The sequence below is a fragment of the Lampris incognitus genome, chromosome 18 (genome assembly GCF_029633865.1).
Source record: "Lampris incognitus isolate fLamInc1 chromosome 18, fLamInc1.hap2, whole genome shotgun sequence".
Classification (NCBI taxonomy): Eukaryota; Metazoa; Chordata; class Actinopteri; order Lampriformes; family Lampridae; genus Lampris; species Lampris incognitus.
In genome coordinates, this window is record NC_079228.1 from 25237989 (window position 1) to 25256899 (window position 18911).

Genomic DNA, 18911 nt, shown 5'->3' on the forward strand with positions numbered 1-18911 from the left:
CTTTGGCGCCCCACATGGACTGTAACCACCATGCAACCAAAGCATGCTTCTGTAGCGGCCTCCGCCTACTCAAACATGATTGGCCAATACTACGCTGACTACAACGGAAACGGAAACCAGAACGCTTCCGATACCAAAATCTTGTTGCGCGCGTACAGTACATAAACTGCTGATAAGAGATAGTGGTAACGTTACTCGCAGCTTCCATCGCTAACCAACAGGCTAGCTAGCTAATTAATCGGTGTGTGTGTGTACCCCCCCCCCCCCCCGCTAACTTGTGCATCGTATCCCTTTGCGGCGGGCGGAATTTGTCATAAAATTAGCAATATCAAAGCCCACCCATTCAGAGGGAAGATATGATTGGTCAATTTTATTTTCAATTGCAATTACTCTCTCATTGAATTACTATTGTTCGGACCTTTGTAAAATTATAGCTGGACCACCAATCACGGAGCTGAAAGCGTAGCGTTTTCTTCCCAGCAACTGCAGAGGCAGAAATATTCTGATAGGGAGACAAAGGGTCTTCTTTCATATAACCCTTCACATTCCAACACAAATTGAATGGGCAGGTTTGAAGGGGTTATTTCCTCAGAAACAGTTTGTTTAGATGTCAAATAATGAATTGATAAAAAATGGAACTGATGACTTTTTAATTTAAAAAAAAATTATATCTTAGGCCTTCTCTGAGAGCCTAGAGGGCCCTGACGGTTCCCCTCTGATGTCCTCATCTCATCATCAGCCACTTGTCCGGGGTCGGGTGGCAGCAAGCTAAGTAGGGCACTCCAGATGTCCCTCTCCCCAGTAATGACCTCCAGTTCCTCCTGGAGGTTTCCCAAGGCATTCCCAGGCCAGATTGGACATGTAGTCTCTCCAGCGAGTTCTGGGTCTACCCCAGGGTCTCCTCCCAGTTGGACGTGCCTGGAAAACCTCCAAAGGCAGGCGCCCAGGAGGCATCCTAATCAGATGCTCGAACCACCTCAACTGGCTCCTTTCGACACGAAGGAGCAGCGGCTCTACTCCGAGCTCCCTCTGGATGTCCAAGCTCCTCACCCCATCTCTAAGGCTGAGCCCAGACACCCTACGGAGGAAACTTGTTTTAGCCTCTTGTATCCGCGATCTCACCCTTTCGGTCACTACCCAAAGCTCATGACCATAGGTGAGGTTTGGAACGATGTCCTCCTGTATGCAAAGCTTTGTATAAAGGGTGAAAACAAATGTCTTGTAGGACAATAAAATATCTATGCATCCATCTATCCCAGGCAGCAACAATTCAAAAAAAAAAGAAGAAAAAAAAGATGCATTCGTAGTCGTACTAATCAGAATACTTTATTTATCCCCGAGGGGAAATTGAGTACTAAAGTATAACTAAAAAAAATCCAATGATCTTCCCGTACTGTTGATTTTCCATCCCAAAAATGTTACATAGGACTGAGCTAATGAACCCAGGCACTGAACAGAGGTGCGGAGAAAGGAATATGGTAAAAGGGGAATATTTATTGCAAGGTTGTCCGTGCAAAGCAAAAGGGGAAAAGCCGTAGCAGAGCTGGGCCTGAGTTCAAGACTGAGAAGCAAGGCAGATGAGATGAAAACTGTAGACAGGGAAGCCGGGCAGACAAGACAAAAGGCTGGAGACAGGGGCTGGAGCAGAGCAGGCAGGACTGCAGGGAGAGGAGAGGAGAACAGAGTCAGATGCAGATAACAGGTAACAAGCAAATTTAGCAAACAGAATGGCTTGAAGCATAGACTGACTGAGCAGGCACTACAATCTGGCAGCATGGCTATGGCAGTGCTGAGTATTTGTAGGAGTTTTCTTGATTGCAGGATTGGATACAGCTGGTGAGGCTCCGCTCTGACTGGCACACACACACAAACACACACACACACACACACACACACACACACACACACACACACACACAGAAAGCCACTGGGGGAGTGGCAGCAGGTTAGGAAGATGCAGAGTGGAAAGTGGAGGGTGTGTCAGGAGAGGCAGATGTCCCAGTACCACCACCGACCCCTCCCCCCCACCTCCCAATGGGCAGGTGGCGCCTGACCAGGCATGTCTGGGTGAAGGATGTGGAACTCATGAATGACTGCAGGGTGCAAGATGTGATGGCAGGGGGACCCAGCAGTGCTCCTCAGGGCCGTGTCCCTCCCAATTAATTCATCAGGTATTGAAAACCGTGGCCCTGGTGGCGCACATCCACAAGCCGCTGGACAGAGTAGACTGAGTGGTCATTGATAAGGTGAGGCAGTGGAGGAGCAGCTGCTGGGGGGGGGGGGCAAGGGACTGGGACAGACAGGTTTAACTTGGGATACATGAAATGTCGGGTGGATACAGGGGGAGGCAGGGAGATTTATCCGGACAGCAGAGGGGTTAATAACACTTACCAAGGAACCAGTGAACCAGGAAGACGTTTTTTATATTCCACCTTAAGTGGACTGTCCTGGGATTAGAGCCATACCTTTTGGTCTGGGATGTAAATTGGAGCTGGAAAGATCCCTGGAGAGCTTCATTATTCCAGCCACTTTCAGCAGCAAAGGTACGGAACTATCGCCATTTTGGCAATACTACGGGAGCCTTGACTTGATAGACTCATCAAATAGGCTAGTAAGATTTCAGGGAGAAGCCAAGCCCAGCTTACTGACCTTGATAATAGGAAGGTGTTCAGAAAGGCTACTTCCCTTCTGGAGTGCCAAGGTCACCCCCTTCGGCCAGAGTTTGAGCTGTTGCACTCAGGTCGTCGTTTGAGGATGCCCCGTATTAAGACTGAAAGATACAAGGCTTCCTTTGTCCCCACTGCCATTCAGTTGTTAAATAGAGATAGTATTCATCCATTGTTTTCATGATCGGTATATTTGAACTCCTTTGGTTCTCCTTCCCCACTATGTCCTGTGGTTTTTTGCTGTCCATCAGTGATGTGTCAATTCTGCCTTGGTGTTTGTTTTGTATGTTTTGTTTTTGTGTGAGAGTTTTATATATACTGGCTGCAAACTAATTTCCCTGGCAGGGACAATAAAGATACTTTGACAGAGAGACAAGTCTTTTCATGACGTCCTTGCCATGAACAGGGTGGTCAATCTCTTGTGTGAAGTTGGTGTAGGAGGAGCAGATGGCGGATTGTCTCTCCCATACCGCTGAATCCCAAGAAGAAGCTGTGCCACGAAGAGAGCCAAGCAGGTGGGCAATTTTAGCTCTGTCACTGGCATAGGAATGTGGTTGTTGCTCAAACATTAATGAACACTTCATCAGAAATGCTCTGCAAGCCCCGGGGTTGCCGCCACAATGCTCAGGAACGGGAACAAAATGGCTCACAGGGAAGAGGCGTAGTACAGGAGGTCAGCTGAGGGCTCTGGGAGCTAATTCTGCCTTGCAGATTGGACTGTATCTGTGAAAAGCCCTTGACATGAGCCAGGAGGATCTACAGGGCTTGGTCATGTTGACCGATGAGTGAGCCATGGCTACATAGGGCTTGCCGGAGTGCATCTGTGTCAGCTGGGTTCATACTGGCCAGGCTGTTCTGTTACATGGGGCTGAGCTAATGAACCCAAGTGCTGAACACAGAGAGGTGCAGAGACAGGACCATGGTAAAAGGTGAATATTTATTGCAAGGCTGTTGAGCTGGGGATAAGTGGGGCAAAGTGGATGACTGGATATGGAGAGCCAGGCTGGTGGCTGTCCATGCAAAGCAAAAGGGGAAAAGCCGTAGCAGAGCCAGGCATGAGTCTAGTACTGAGAAGCAGGTCAGACGAGACAAAAACTGGAGATAGGGAAGTCAGGCAAACAAGGCAAAAGGCTGGAGACAGGGGCCAGAGCACCCAGGCGGGACTGCAAGGAGAGGAGAACAGAGTCAGATGCAGATAAACAGGCAACAAGCAAATTTGGCTTGAAGCACAGACTGACTGAGCAGGAACTACGATCTGGCAGCGTTGATGTGGCAGGACTGAATATTTGCAGGAGTTGTCTTGACTGCAGGGATTGGATTGGATACAGCTGGTGGGACTATGCTCTGACTCTGGCAAACACACACACACACACACACACACACACACACACACACACACACACACACAGATACAGAGAGAAAGCCACTGGGGGGAGTGGCTGAAGGTTAGGGAGATGCAGAATGGGAAGTGGAGGGCACATCAGGAGAGGCAGCAGAGGCAGACGTGACAAAATAGGAGAAATGCGATTCAGTGCGATTACAAATGCATTTATTTGTGGAGGATTTACATATTTTTATTGCCCACCACCTCAAACATCACCCAGACATCAGCGAACGCCTCAAAAATATGTGTTGGTGTTTCTTACCACTTTAATGCAACAGAAAGATGTACTTCCTTTAAACATGTTTACCAATAGATCTACAGGTACACCTCAAAATATCCCAAAGTACCTCTGAAACAAACGAGTGATGTTTTCTAGGATCAATGGCATCTTCTGAGATCCCACAAAGCCAGGTTTGAACATCTGTGAGCTACCAGCGCACGGTAGAGCATCTCCTCTGTTGTGTCTACCAACTCCAACTGTAGAGGAAATAATTGGCCAGAGAAGAGAAGTGTCATGTCCACTTCATGTGGAGGATTCGCGTCCATGTGCATGGACAGATTTTCCCTTGATGCTAAAGAGATATTCCTCCAGGCGCTAACGCTTTAATGTTTTGATGTCCTGACAGTACCGTTGGTGATTAGCATTCAAAACATTTCGATGCTAGTTCACCGCTGCTGTTGTCAGGCAACTTAAGAAGTTTTCTTGTTTATCGCTCAGTGCCTCGGAGTCGATCGTAATGACGGAGTAGCACAGATAAATATATGAACGTCAGTGAAGAGAGAAATAAATGATGAAATAAGGCCGCATTGTTCTCACGGCACACAGTTCTCGCCGCCTGTAGCCATACAGCTGAGGCCAAGATGGTTTCACTGGAAAATTAGCCGTCTCTAATGCCGACTAAGCTCTTAAGCTGCTCATTTCTACTCCTTTGTTACCTTAATTTTTGTGTGCTCTCGCTCTTTCTCTGGCTCTTCCTTCAATTTCCGCTTTCTCTCTTTCATTGTTTTACTTTCTCCGTTCAGCCTCTATCGTTCTCCCTCTCTCTGTGTCTGATCCTCTGATCTCTCTCTCCACCTAGTTTTCATCCTCTTCCCATCCCCCTGATCTCCCTGCCTGGTATTTCTATCCTTGCTTGCCCCCGGGAGAGCCATTGTTGCAGTTTGTGGTTGCGGGTTTGAGGAGAGGAGCATCATCGGAGTGAGTCGGGCAGCCGGGCACAGTGCCATATAGAGCCCCCCCCCCGAAAACCCTGATATCTCTGCTCTCAGAGGCGCTCTGACTACACACACACATGTACACAAAAACACACACGCACATGCAAACACAGAATGTATGTGTACATTACTGACCACAAGTCATTTGTATGCATGACCAAACATACAAAGTACATACAATGTGGCTAACAAACACCTGTTCATACATTCTTTATGCACACACACACACACACACACACACACGCACACACACACACATTGCCATGAGCTCCCTTCTCTGAGAAAGGCTGCAATCTGCTGGAGAGGGTTAACCTAGTCTCTCTCTCTCACCTTGACCCCCCCCCCCTCAGTTATCTCCAGAGAAGTAATAAAGGATATGGAGAGAGAGAAATTATAGAGTATGCAGGCCCATGTAGGAGGGACAGGGGTTTATTCAACTTAGAGAGAGTACGCAGAGTGAGCAATAGGAGAGATTTAGAAGTGAGGGAGTTAGGCACTTTGAAGGTGAAGGCAAGAAAGAGGAGATGGGGATTCTAATTTCAGGAATTGAAACTACTTTTCTGGACTTTTTCATTTCCTTTCAAATGGCATCAAAGCCGGCATAGAGAGAGAGAGAGAGAGAGAGAGAGAGAGAGAGAGAGAGAGAGAGAGAGAGAGAGAGAGAGAGAGAGAGAGAGAGAGAGAGAGAGAGAGAGAGAGAGAGAGAGAGAGAGAGAGAGAGAGAGAGAGAGAGAGAGAGAGAGAGAGAGAGAGAGAGAGAGAGCATGCAATGGGAGAGGAGGATTTGAATAAAATGAGTGGACATGTAAAGGAGAGGAGTGTGTTTTATCACGTTCCTCAGGGGTGCTACGCACACTCCCTCTCTCTCCCTTGCTTACTCTCTCTCTCTCTGTCTCTCCCCCACTCCTCAAATGGCTCACCATCAATATTGTGGAGCAGTGCCCTATGGTTGAGCATAGGGATGTCAGTGAGCTCAAGGGGGAATGCGCCTCACACACACACACACACACACACACACACACACACACACACACACACACACACACACACACACACCAGCGCAAGCAAATGTAAAAAACACAAAGGAGGAATAACATGTAACACCTGGAACAGTACAGAAGCCCGTTCAAAGCCTCCAAATGAGTCTCCTTCACAACAGGCTGAATGGGATGCGGAGAGGAGAGGTGACGGCGCGCCTCAAAGCCTTCCCCAGAGAGGCCAAATGGGCGGACGGATGGAGGCAAGGGGATGAAAGAAACATGGAGGACAGCAGCTTGATGATACAGTGCAGTATGCATAGGAATTCAGACCGTGCCAAAGATAGAGCAAGCGGGTTCAAGATAGAGGTGAGAGACAGAGAGAGAGAGAGAGAGAGAGAGAGAGAGAGAGAGAGAGAGAGAGAGAGAGAGAGAGAGAGAGAGAGAGAGAGAGAGAGAGAGAGAGAGAGAGAGAGATGCCGGCAGAATAACAGGGAGACAGAAAAGAGGCAGAAGGAGACAGACGCATTCTAATTTGGAGACAGCTTTGAAGTGCCACGAAGGAAGAGAGCGTTTGCCGATGCTGCTGAAGTAGTCTGGTTCAGAGAGACAACTAAAACATCAGCCATATTTGACATGAAACACAGCTGAACTTCGCGTGAACCAAACAGAGACTAGATCAGCGGTTTTTAAACACCCACTTTAGGGAGCCGAATTTCCCCAAGAGTTTCTTTTTGTCTTTTCTCACGCTCCCAAACTATTTTGTGCTATATGACAACCTCTTTTCTTTCTGAACCGATGCAAACACCTGTGAAAGAGACAAACCTGAGCATAAAAATGCACACAAATACACAAAGGCAGACACACACATGACCTCTGGCCTGAACTCTAACATTAACGTACTCAAATGAACGCTGAATTATGAGGTGGTGAGTGGAATACAGGCAAAGACGACCGGAGGGTGAGGAAGAGCAGAGGATGCACAGACGAGGACAATGTAACACTGAGAGAGACAGACACAGAGAGAGACAGACAGACAGAAAGAGAGACAGACAGACAGAGAGAGAGAGAGAGCGAGAGAGAGACAGACAGACAGAGTTTGATATAGTGTGGTTATAGCCTGCTTCAAAAACACAAGTTGAAGATCAGCTGAACTTGCCGTACACAATCCTGAACTCTGTGTGAACCAGATTCAGATGAGGTATCGAGAAAAGATCAGATCCTTCCAAACATCAGCTCTGGGGTATGCACCCCCAAACAAGTTTTCTCCTTTCTTTCTTTTTTTTTTGTCTTTACGCCATGCAAACTACTTTTTCGTTTTGTTTTATCTCATTTTTTTGTGTAAAGATGCACACAACACAAACAAACACACATTATATAACAAACAGATGCAAAATGACAACGTCTGCCTTAACCTCCAAAAGTCAAAATAAAAACTGTTGATTGTAAGGAAGAGATCATCTTGGATGTAGTGAATGGCAGCAAAGCCAAAAGTGATAGTTTTTTGGCCATATTTTATTCATGGCTTTGTGCCGAACATCTTACAGGCTTGAATTAGAAATTAGACGGCTGTGCTGTAATCGCCATTTAGCTCAGAAATGGAGTTAAACACTAGCTGTATTATAATTAACTCTCTGTGAACCAGACTCACACCGGCTACTTATGCTTAATCAGTTATTTTCAAGATCCGCTACAGGGATCTACATGCACAACCCCCCCCCCCCGAAAAAAACTACTTTGTATACTGTGCCCTTTATGTTTTTCAGAAAATAAATTCCTGTGCACATACATTACCCCTACTCTTTAATCTAACCAATACAAATGAATGGTTGAGACTGTTTAAATTCGTGCAGAATCAATGAAAGAGTGTGTTAAAAAAAAGAGGAACAAACAGGCTTACATACCGGTGTGCAGAGGATGAGAGAGATTCTGCGAGATGCTGAGAGGGTTGCTGCTCTTATCTCAGACAGAAGCAAGAGTAAAAGACTTTTTAGCGTAAATAAGGCAGATCTTTATTTGAATCCGACAATTACTTAGTGTTAGGGGGGCTAAGAGGAAACCACATTTCCTTTAACAAACAACACATCCACACACAGATTTCTTGACCCCTAACCAATACAGACGGGCAACAGCTGGTTCCTGACAGTTTTCCTTCACACACACACACACGCACACGCACATGCACGTGCGCGCGAACTGAAGCAGCAGGGGAGTGCAGCTAATTGCTGTAAATGAAGAAGAGGATGGATTGTAGTTGTTTGTCAGCACAGCTACAATTAGAGCTGTCAATACCCATTACAGAAACAGCCTGGGTCCCCCTGAAACAACATTCATCCACACACCTGCAAGAACCCACATCCACCCACATCTACCCCTACTCACAAAGAGATGCAAAGGCAGCAAACAGGCCAAGTACTCCCTCACACAACCACATGGCCAAATATCACATCCCAAAGGCCCGAAACCAGCACGCGCAAACCCGAGTTCTCACTTAGATATGATTAAATGCCATGCCCCACCGGGCATCACTTCACCAAAACACATGTACCCACACATACCCACACAAAGAAACTCACATACATGTACACATACATATACACACAAGCATGTAAACAGACAAACACATACACTCACATATGCTGAAAAAAATGCACATAGCTGCAGTAAAAAAAACTATACAATTGTGCACATACACAACACATACATACTGTAGGTTAGATACGGTTTATCACCTTGCACCCGCAGGTCGACCTTTCACACACACACACACACACACACACACACACACACACACACACACACACACACACACACACACCTTATCCTCAAGACTGTGTTGCTAAGTGTCCTTGGTCTCCTCTACTGGCGGTCCCTGTGGTGCCATCAGGAGACATGATTAACACATACATGCACCCATACACACACCCACTCCTAGCGTTGGACACTGCTATCAGCAGCAGCCTAAATGCCAAGTCACCCAGCTAACCATGCAGAACGAACATCCTGCACTGATCCTCAGCTACACACACAAACGAGCATGCTAACACTTAAGCGTGCAGCTGGTCACACATTCATTACCATAAATGCAAGTGCAAATACACGCATACACAACAACGTGCCACACATACACTAAGTTAATATGTGCACAAAAAGACATGTACACACTCACACAAACACCATCAGAAGTTGTGGACAAGTTTAACTCTTATGCTGCAATCCATTGTTCTGGGAAGTTTCCGAGTCGGTATTCCTTTCTTCCAATTTAAATGCATTCCAGCACGTCTGCTCAGGAAAACATGGCGGCCCACAGCAAATGTATGTTTGTTTGGCAAGCTTGTGAGCTGTACAAGCATCTGCTCAAGAGCTACTGTGCAGGACTATCTACAATGCCATAACTGTGGAATTTATGCCTAGGTCCATCAAACAAATAAAGTTATAAATGGATAGGAATAGCGGCTATAGAAATGAATGCTATCTTAACATAAAAGCTACATACAGGTTTGTAAAGAGAACGTTGTTTACTGTTAACTGAATGTGGTGGTGGAATGTAACGGGGAATGCATCTTAGGATGCTTCATTTATTCATTTATTCTATTCTTTTAACTCATGTGAATGTTTGTCCTTCGCCTGGTCCTTGTGTGAGTCTGCATGCATGGCCATGTACTGCCCATGTACTGATCTGTCTCTTGTCTCTGACATACTGCTGATCGCCGCTTGTCTGTGAGTTTGTGTATGGTCTGGGTAGATTGCGAAACTGAATTGTCCTTCTGGGATAAGTAAAGTTGTCTGAATCTGAAACTGAACTGTGTGTGTCATCATGCTGTTGTGATTTCAGGTCCGATATCGCGGCAAACATGGACCTGAGCAATCGTTTTTTTTTGGCTTTCCCCCCTTTTTCTCCCCAATTGTATCCAGCCAATCACCCTATTTTCCGAGCCGTCCTGGTCGCTGCTCCACCCCCTCTTGCGACCTGGGGGAGGGCTGCAGACTACCACATGACTCCTCCAATACATATGGAGTCGCCAGCCGCTTCTTTTCACCTGCTCTTTTCACGTGGGACAGAGCACGTGGGAGAATCATGCTATTCTCCCCAGTTCCCCCTCACCTCCCGAACAGGCACCCCGACCGACAAGAGGGGGCACTAGTACAGCAACCAGGACACAGACCCACATCCGGCTTCCCACTAGCAGACATGGCCAATTGTGTCTGTACAGACGCCCGAGGATCTGAGCAATCTGGCTTGACTTGGAATTCAAACTTAAATGGCTGTTCCTTTGCACTTTTCAGAGCAGGTAGGCTGGATTATTCCGAGTTTCCGACTTCAATGGAATGCAGCAATAGTGCATTACAGAGACACAGCCATAAAAACATACAGATTTTTGCAACAAAAAAATGGTCTAGATTAAAAAACAAGAGCAATATAAACTCCAAGAAATGAGGTAAGAGCATGTGCATGTATGTATGGTTGTGTGCTGTGATGCAGTACAGCACCTTGGCAGGCTTCAGGATGTGGCCCAGCTGAGGTGAGGGAAGGTTCAGTTGCACATGTGAGTGGATATGTGAGCATTGGGGCAACATCATGGCCTGCGTTTGCTTGAGCAGTAAGTCCGGGTCTGAGTACAAATCCAATCTGAGCATGGGTACTACGAATTTCCCACCGTGAACTCGAGATCCACCTCCATCCGGATTTCCGGATCATTCCCACACGACCGACACGATGCGTGTCATTTTTTTTAAAAACTAAACCAAATGGAGTCTGAATGCATCTGAATGAACAATGGAGATCTACAGTCCACGTGTTTTGGTGGTGATGGTGGCTTGAGGGTTAGCAAAACAGTTAAGTTGAACGGAGGCTCGCTGGTTTGTGACCTTGTGCCAGTGGAGTAAAATAATAGTGAAGATCAACACTACAACGTCTATTTGTGAGTACCCCTTTAACTGCTCCATTAGAGCGGCTCATCTTTCCTGCACTTACGGACCTCGAAGGAGTGTTATCTCACACTCAACTCCCTCCACTCTCAAACAGGCACACCGCATCGAGGGAACGAGTCAGATCAAGGCATGATTCATACAGAACCACTGTGCAATTAATTGCCTTGGACACACAATGGGTTGAGGAAATCTGTTCATAGGACGTTTTTGTAAATGAGAACTCGTGAGAGGGGCAGTGTGATTCTTAGTGAGTCGTAATGAGTGATATTATTTGAGCCAACTGTAGCGAATACAAAATAAAGTCAATTTAGCCGGTGTGTTTATCCAAAACAAGTTACATTACCATGACTGCATATCTAAAAAAATAGCCAGAGTGTGAAACTGAAATAGGGTGTGTCAACCGATGCTTGTGCAACATCCTACAGAAATATAATGAAAGGTTACACTTTTAAATTTGGACAACATTAAAACTACTGTGCTGGGTGTCCGGGTGGCGTGGCGGTCTATTCCGTTGCCTACCAACATGGGGATCAGCGATTCGAATCCCTGTGTTACCTCTGGCTTGGTCGAGCGTCCCTACAGACACAATTGGCCATGTCTGCAGATGGGAAGCCGGGTGTGGGTATGTGTCCTGTTTGCTGCACTAGCGCCTCCTCTAGTCGGTCGGGGCACCTGTTTAGGGGGGAGGGGGAACTGGGAGGAATAGCGTGATCCTCCCACGCACTAGATCACCCTGGCGAAACTCCTCACTGTCAGGTGAAAAGAAGCGGCTGGCAACTTCTCATGTATCGGAGGAGGCATGTGGTAGCCTGCAGCACCTCCCCGGATCGGCAGAGGGAATGGAGCAGAGACCGGGATGGCTCGGAGAGGGGAGTGATTGGCCAAATGCAATTGGGGAGAAAACGAAACCCCCCCCCCCAAAAAAAACTACTGCGCTGAAGTCAAACCTTTTTTGGCTTCTAAATCAGTACGACTTTACCTGAATTTTCTCCTATAGAGGATGTACCATTGACAGGAATTCCAACACCTTATCTGCCTCTACCATACACATCAGTTACATTTCCACCCAATGTTCTTTTCAACCATTCGTCCATCTATCTTTCCATCTCTCCCCTGATCTCTCTCAACCAGTCTTAACACAGCATTTATTTGAAGCGTGCCATCTCTCGTCTTACAATCATCCATGTAGCTCACGGCTATTACCAGTCACATTTGTCGTTCAATCTCTCCACACACCGCCCCCGATCCACCACTCATCCATGCTCCACCAATGTCAATGACGATGGCATTAAGACCATATATCACACCCCTCTGCCCATCTGTCATCACACTGGAAGCTGTGGCTTCATTTATTATCTGTGACTCACTCGAGTACAGCGTGCAAAGGCCACCTCTGCTTGGCTATCGGTAAGACGTGTATCACAACCTTGTGATTTCCATTGTAACTGGTAATCGCACATTCATTCATTCATATAGATCCTCTGAAAACACATTGACAGAGACCACTCAGTCACAATCAATCAGTCAATAAAGCTGCATTTTATGTAGCACTTTTCTCGCTGCAACAGCCATTCCAAGCGCTTTACAATTAACTAATTAACACACACACACACACACACCATATAGACAGTACACTATACATAAGAAAAAAAACGTTCCAAATTTGTTGCCAATATTACCTCTAAATACTTAACTTGTTACTTGAAAGTGATTTGTATAAATGAAGTTTTAATTGTTTTCATAGCATAAAACAAGATGATGGTGCCGAGGTACAGACACAACAAGTCCAGACACAACTAACATCAACAAAGAAAGCTGGGGCATAGAGCGTCCACGGGGTAAGGCATTCATTTAGGCCACCCTTACCTGAGGGATAGTGGGTGTAGATCGGTGTAGTGCTCGGGGACTCGTCGTTCTCCAGCGACCCCTCTGGCCCATCCAGGCGCCTGCAGTCAAGCGACCGAAAGCATTTTCCCTACGTCTCCTTCGCGGCCTGAAGGTAATGCAATCCATGCGAGGCTTCAGCGTGTAAAATAGCGAGAGCAGCTGACACGAGTTTGAAGGAAGCTGGTGTTACGACTATCTCCTTCCTGTGTAAACGTGAGCCAGGGGAGTTAGTCGACAAGAGTTCTGGCCATATGCCATTGGGTTAATCGGGTGGGATAAGGGGAAAAACTAGAAATACACTACCGTTCAAAAGTTTGGGATCACCCAAACAATTTTGTGTTTTCCATGAAAAGTCACACTTATTCACCACCATATGTTGTGAAATGAATAGAAAATAGAGTCAAGACATTGACAAGGTTAGAAATAATGATTTGTATTTGAAATAAGATTTTTTTTACATCAAACTTTGCTTTCGTCAAAGAATCCTCCATTTGCAGCAATTACAGCATTGCAGACCTTTGGCATTCTAGCTGTTAATTTGTTGAGGTAATCTGGAGAAATTGCACCCCACGCTTCCAGAAGCAGCTCCCACAAGTTGGATTGGTTGGATGGGCACTTCTTTGAGCAGATTGAGTTTCTGGAGCATCACATTTGTGGGGTCAATTAAACGCTCAAAATGGCCAGAAAAAGAGAACTTTCATCTGAAACTCGACAGTCTATTCTTGTTCTTAGAAATGAAGGCTATTCCATGCGAGAAATTGCTAAGAAATTGAAGATTTCCTACACCGGTGTGTACTACTCCCTTCAGAGGACAGCACAAACAGGCTCTAACAGGTACTATTTAATGAAGATGCCAGTTGGGGACCTGTGAGGCGTCTGTTTCTCAAACTAGAGACTCTAATGTACTTATCTTCTTGCTCAGTTGTGCAACGCGGCCTCCCACTTCTTTTTCTACTCTGGTTAGAGCCTGTTTGTGCTGTCCTCTGAAGGGAGTAGTACACACCGGTGTAGGAAATCTTCAATTTCTTAGCAATTTCTCACATGGAATAGCCTTCATTTCTAAGAACAAGAATAGACTGTCGAGTTTCAGATGAAAGTTCTCTTTTTCTGGCCATTTTGAGCGTTTAATTGACCCCACAAATGTGATGCTCCAGAAACTCAATCTGCTCAAAGAAGTGCCCATCCAACCAATCCAACTTGTGGGAGCTGCTTCTGGAAGCGTGGGGTGCAATTTCTCCAGATTACCTCAACAAATTAACAGCTAGAATGCCAAAGGTCTGCAATGCTGTAATTGCTGCAAATGGAGGATTCTTTGACGAAAGCAAAGTTTGATGTAAAAAAAATCTTATTTCAAATACAAATCATTATTTCTAACCTTGTCAATGTCTTGACTCTATTTTCTATTCATTTCACAACATATGGTGGTGAATAAGTGTGACTTTTCATGGAAAACACGAAATTGTTTGGGTGATCCCAAACTTTTGAACGGTAGTGTAGATTTAATTAAAAAAAAGAAAGAAAGAAAGAAAGAAGGAAAGAAAGCTTGGGCATCCGGGTGACGTAGCGGTCTATTCCATTGTCTACCAACACAGGGATCGCTGGTTCGAATCCTAGCGTTCTCTCCGGCTTGGTTGGGCGTCTCTTCGGGTGGGAAGCCGGATGTGGGTATGTGTCGTGTTCGCTGCACTAGCGCCTCCTCTGGTCGGTCAGGGTGCCTGTTCGGGGAGGAGGGGGAACTGGGGGGCATAGCATGATCCTCCCACACTCTAAGTCACCCTGGTGAAACTCCTCACTGTCAGGTGAAAAGAAGTGGCTAGTGACTGACATGTATCGGAGGAGGCATGTGGTAGTCTGCAGCCCTCCCCGGATCAGCAGAGGAAGTGAGTGGAGCAGCAACCGGGATGGCTCAGAAGAGTGGGGTAATTGGCCGGATAACATTGGCGAGGAAACGGGGGGAATCCAAAACATAAAAAGAAAAAGAAAGCTACAAGGTAGCAATAAAGGAAGAACACATGGCCACATCGATTAAACAACAAAACAAGGTGAAATTAATGTTAAAAGGTAAAGTGCAGGAATCCCCCCCCTTTTTTTTTCTCCACAATTGTACTTAGCCAATTACCCAACTCTTCTGAGCCATCCCGGTCTCTGCTCCACCCCCTCTGCCAGTCTGGGGAGGGCTGCAGACTACCATGTCTCCTCCATACATGTGAGTCACTAGCCACTTCTTTTCACCTGACAGTGAGGAGTTTCACCAGGGTGAGTTAGAGTGTGGGAGGATCACGCTATGCCCCCCAGTTCTCCCTCCTCCCTGAACAGGCGCCCCGACCGACCAGAAGAGGTGCTAGTGCAGCGACCAGGACACATACCCACATTCGGCTTCCCACCCGCAGACACAGCCAATTGTGTCTGTAGGGACGCCCGACCAAGCCGGAGGTATAACAGTGATTCGAACCAGCAATCCCTGTGTTGGTAGGCAACGGAACAGCCTGCCACGCCACCTAGACGCCCAAAGCTGCAGGAATTGACAACGAGACAAATAAGAAAAAAACAAAAGATTAAAAGCAATAACAATTACAATCAAAATTAGCAATTAATCATTGGGATTGTCTCAGTGGTGTCTTAATGACATCACCTTGAAGTGACCTATGAAAGTTTGGCACCTGCAGGGTGAGACATCTCTGGGGGGGGGTGATAGGGGGTAAACAGGCAAGCCAGTTCTTTGGTGAAGTAGACGATGGTGTTAGCGTCTGCATAAGCTAGTCAGTCATTCGCTCAGGTCGTTCAGATTTCGACTGCTCTCCTCCGTTTCGTGGAAAAGTCAGCGAACCACGCAACAGAATGACGCGGATGATACCCCTCGGTACAACTTTTACCCAAAACAAGTCAAAATAACATGCAAGCAGAATCACACCGTCTGTTTATTGTTGCGCTCTCTGAGCGGTATCACATCCTCTACTGTAAGCCAGTTTTAAAAGTTTATTAAAGATTAGAAAATAACAATAACTGGTCTTTTTAAATCCGCATTACATACACCATGACTGCTGTGATTCCCCGAGGCTTCATGAGTACAGACGCAGGTGTAAAGATTAGTTATGATTACAAATGCTGTAACATCACATGTGAGGTCCCAATCACGAGAAAAACACCCTTTCAAAGGGAACAGAGAGGTGACATGCAGACCGGTTGTAGGCAGCCAGCCAAACAAGTCTGGTGAGAGAATAATGTCTGTCTGTGTTTCTGTGCATGTGGCCATTTGTGTTCACGTCCCTGACTGTGTGTATACAAGTGTGTGTGTGTATGTATGTATGTTTTACTGTGTGTGTGTATGTGTGTGTATGTGTGTAAAATCTGACCTCATCTAAGAATCTTCTCGTCCTCTATTCCTGCTTAATGTTTGACTTCAAGAACCTGAGGCCTGCCAAGCTAGTGTACTGCAGCATGAAAAACACACACGCACATTAAACGAACAAGCAGAAAAATCACTCACAGTGCATCTTTCTCACTTTTATTACGAACACAAAACACACACGGGAAAATTCTCGGCTTTGCGTTTATGAACACAAACATCCACTGAGTAGACCCAATGCAACCACCCCGATAACACAAATGATGTCTTTTGCACGATTACAGTCACGGTCACACATAGTTTCTCACACACACAAACACACACACACACACACACACACACACACACACACACACACACACACACACACACACACACACACACACAACCTCTGTACCCCATGGCAGATGCAGCTGTGTCTTAACAGAGCAACAGCAGGAGGCGAGCTGGGCTATTTCAGGCAGCAGTGTCCAGATTGAATTAAAGCCGGATTAATCCCTGCTGAATTTGTGTCATTCTTCCAGAGCAACACTAAATCCAAATCAAATTATACAATCCAGCCCCCTCCCTTCACCATCAACACACCTCCCCCATCATCTACAGCACCAGCAACGCTCAAAAGAGTGTGTTATATGTGTGTTATATGTGTGTGTGTGTACATGTATGCGCAATGACACGTCATGTGAATGTGTCTCCCTACTCTCTCTCCCTTTCCTTCTCACCATCCCTACCTCCCTCGCGCTCCCCTCTGTCCACTTAAACTTAGACCCTCCCTTTTACCTCCTTCTTGCCTGCCACCCACATACAGTACATTATCTCCACCCTCCTGTCCTCCCCAGCTGTAACTGATGTGCAGAGAGTTAATTGAGTTAATTGAAAGTGACAGTCTGAAATCCAGCGGCGAAATCGCTAAATAAAAGGGAACGTGATGACAGTTGTTACTTATAACCTAGGGGTGGACAGATAGAGAGGCAGGGCATGCACGCACACACGCACGCACGCACGCACACACACACACACACACACTCACACACGCACACACACCTATGCAAAAAACGCACACACACATCTATGCACAAAACACACGCACACATGCACACACGTATATGCACAAAACAAACGCACACATGCACACACACAGCTATGCACAAAACATGCACATACACACATCTATAAACAAAACACGCACACACATGCATGCACACACACATCTATGCACAAAACATGCACATACACACACACATCTATGCACAAAACACACGCACACATGCACACACACATCTATGCACACACATGCACGCACACACACATCTATGCACAAAACACACACATGCACACACACACACACACACACACACACACACACACACACACACACATCCATGCACAAAACACACACACACACACACACACACACACACACACACATCCATGCACAAACACACACACACACACACAGAATGCATGAATACATTTAAATGCAGATTTTTCCATCGACAGAGGGACGGGAGACATAGAAAGAACATGGGCATAAGAATGATAAAGAAGGTACTGGGTCACTGCGTCCACTGAACAGTTTCAGCCTGGTACCGTAGAGTGTAGTTGAGTTTATGACTACTAAAGACTAACCCACTAATCTGGGAAATGTTAATCTCCAATCCCCTGCACCACTTTTAAATTCTTGATGAGAATTCAAGAACCGCTTTCCATCACTTCCATGTGAACCATTTAGTTTGGTTATTTTACATCTCTAGCTCAGTTGAAAGATGAGGAATTGCAGAGATGAGTTGCTGCCATATATATATATTTTTTTTTTCTGTGTGGTGTTTAGGCTTGTGAGTATCTGTACGTGCATGTGTTGTATGTGTAAAGTATTATGTAACGGTCATGTCTTCACAGACCTGTGCACGTGCACATATATCCTACAATTGTCTCTCCGTCTGTCTCCCTTTTCTCTCCGTCTATGTCTGTTAGTGTGATGATTAGAGTAGTAAGGAAGGACGGGATCTAACACACACACACAGATGGACTATGAATATATATATATATATATATATATATATATATATATATATATATATATACAGTTTTTTTTCCGAAACCGTCAATGGTGTTATAAGTGCTCAACTAACGAGGAGCGGAATATCAACACAGATACAGGAAAAAAAAGTTTTAATGCATTGCAGTACAGGCCTGTTTCGTGCGCCGTGCACTCAGCTGCTTATGTGGTTAGCCACATTAGCAGCTGATGAGTACGGCCGACGCATCCCCTGGCTCTCACATTGAAAATCAACAGTCTCCTGAAAACCTGCCAAAACTCGTCACACGCTAACAGTGTTTTGCCAGCTTTAGCGGGAACGTTGCCAGGTGTACTTCCCCTTCTCCGGTACTCGAGAATGGTGACAACCCACCCCTTTTTTTGACTGCTGGGAGAAGGGGCCCTTATTAAAAGACTTCAGATGCGTTTAACTGTTGTGGTTTTCATGATATAAAATGAATGTCGG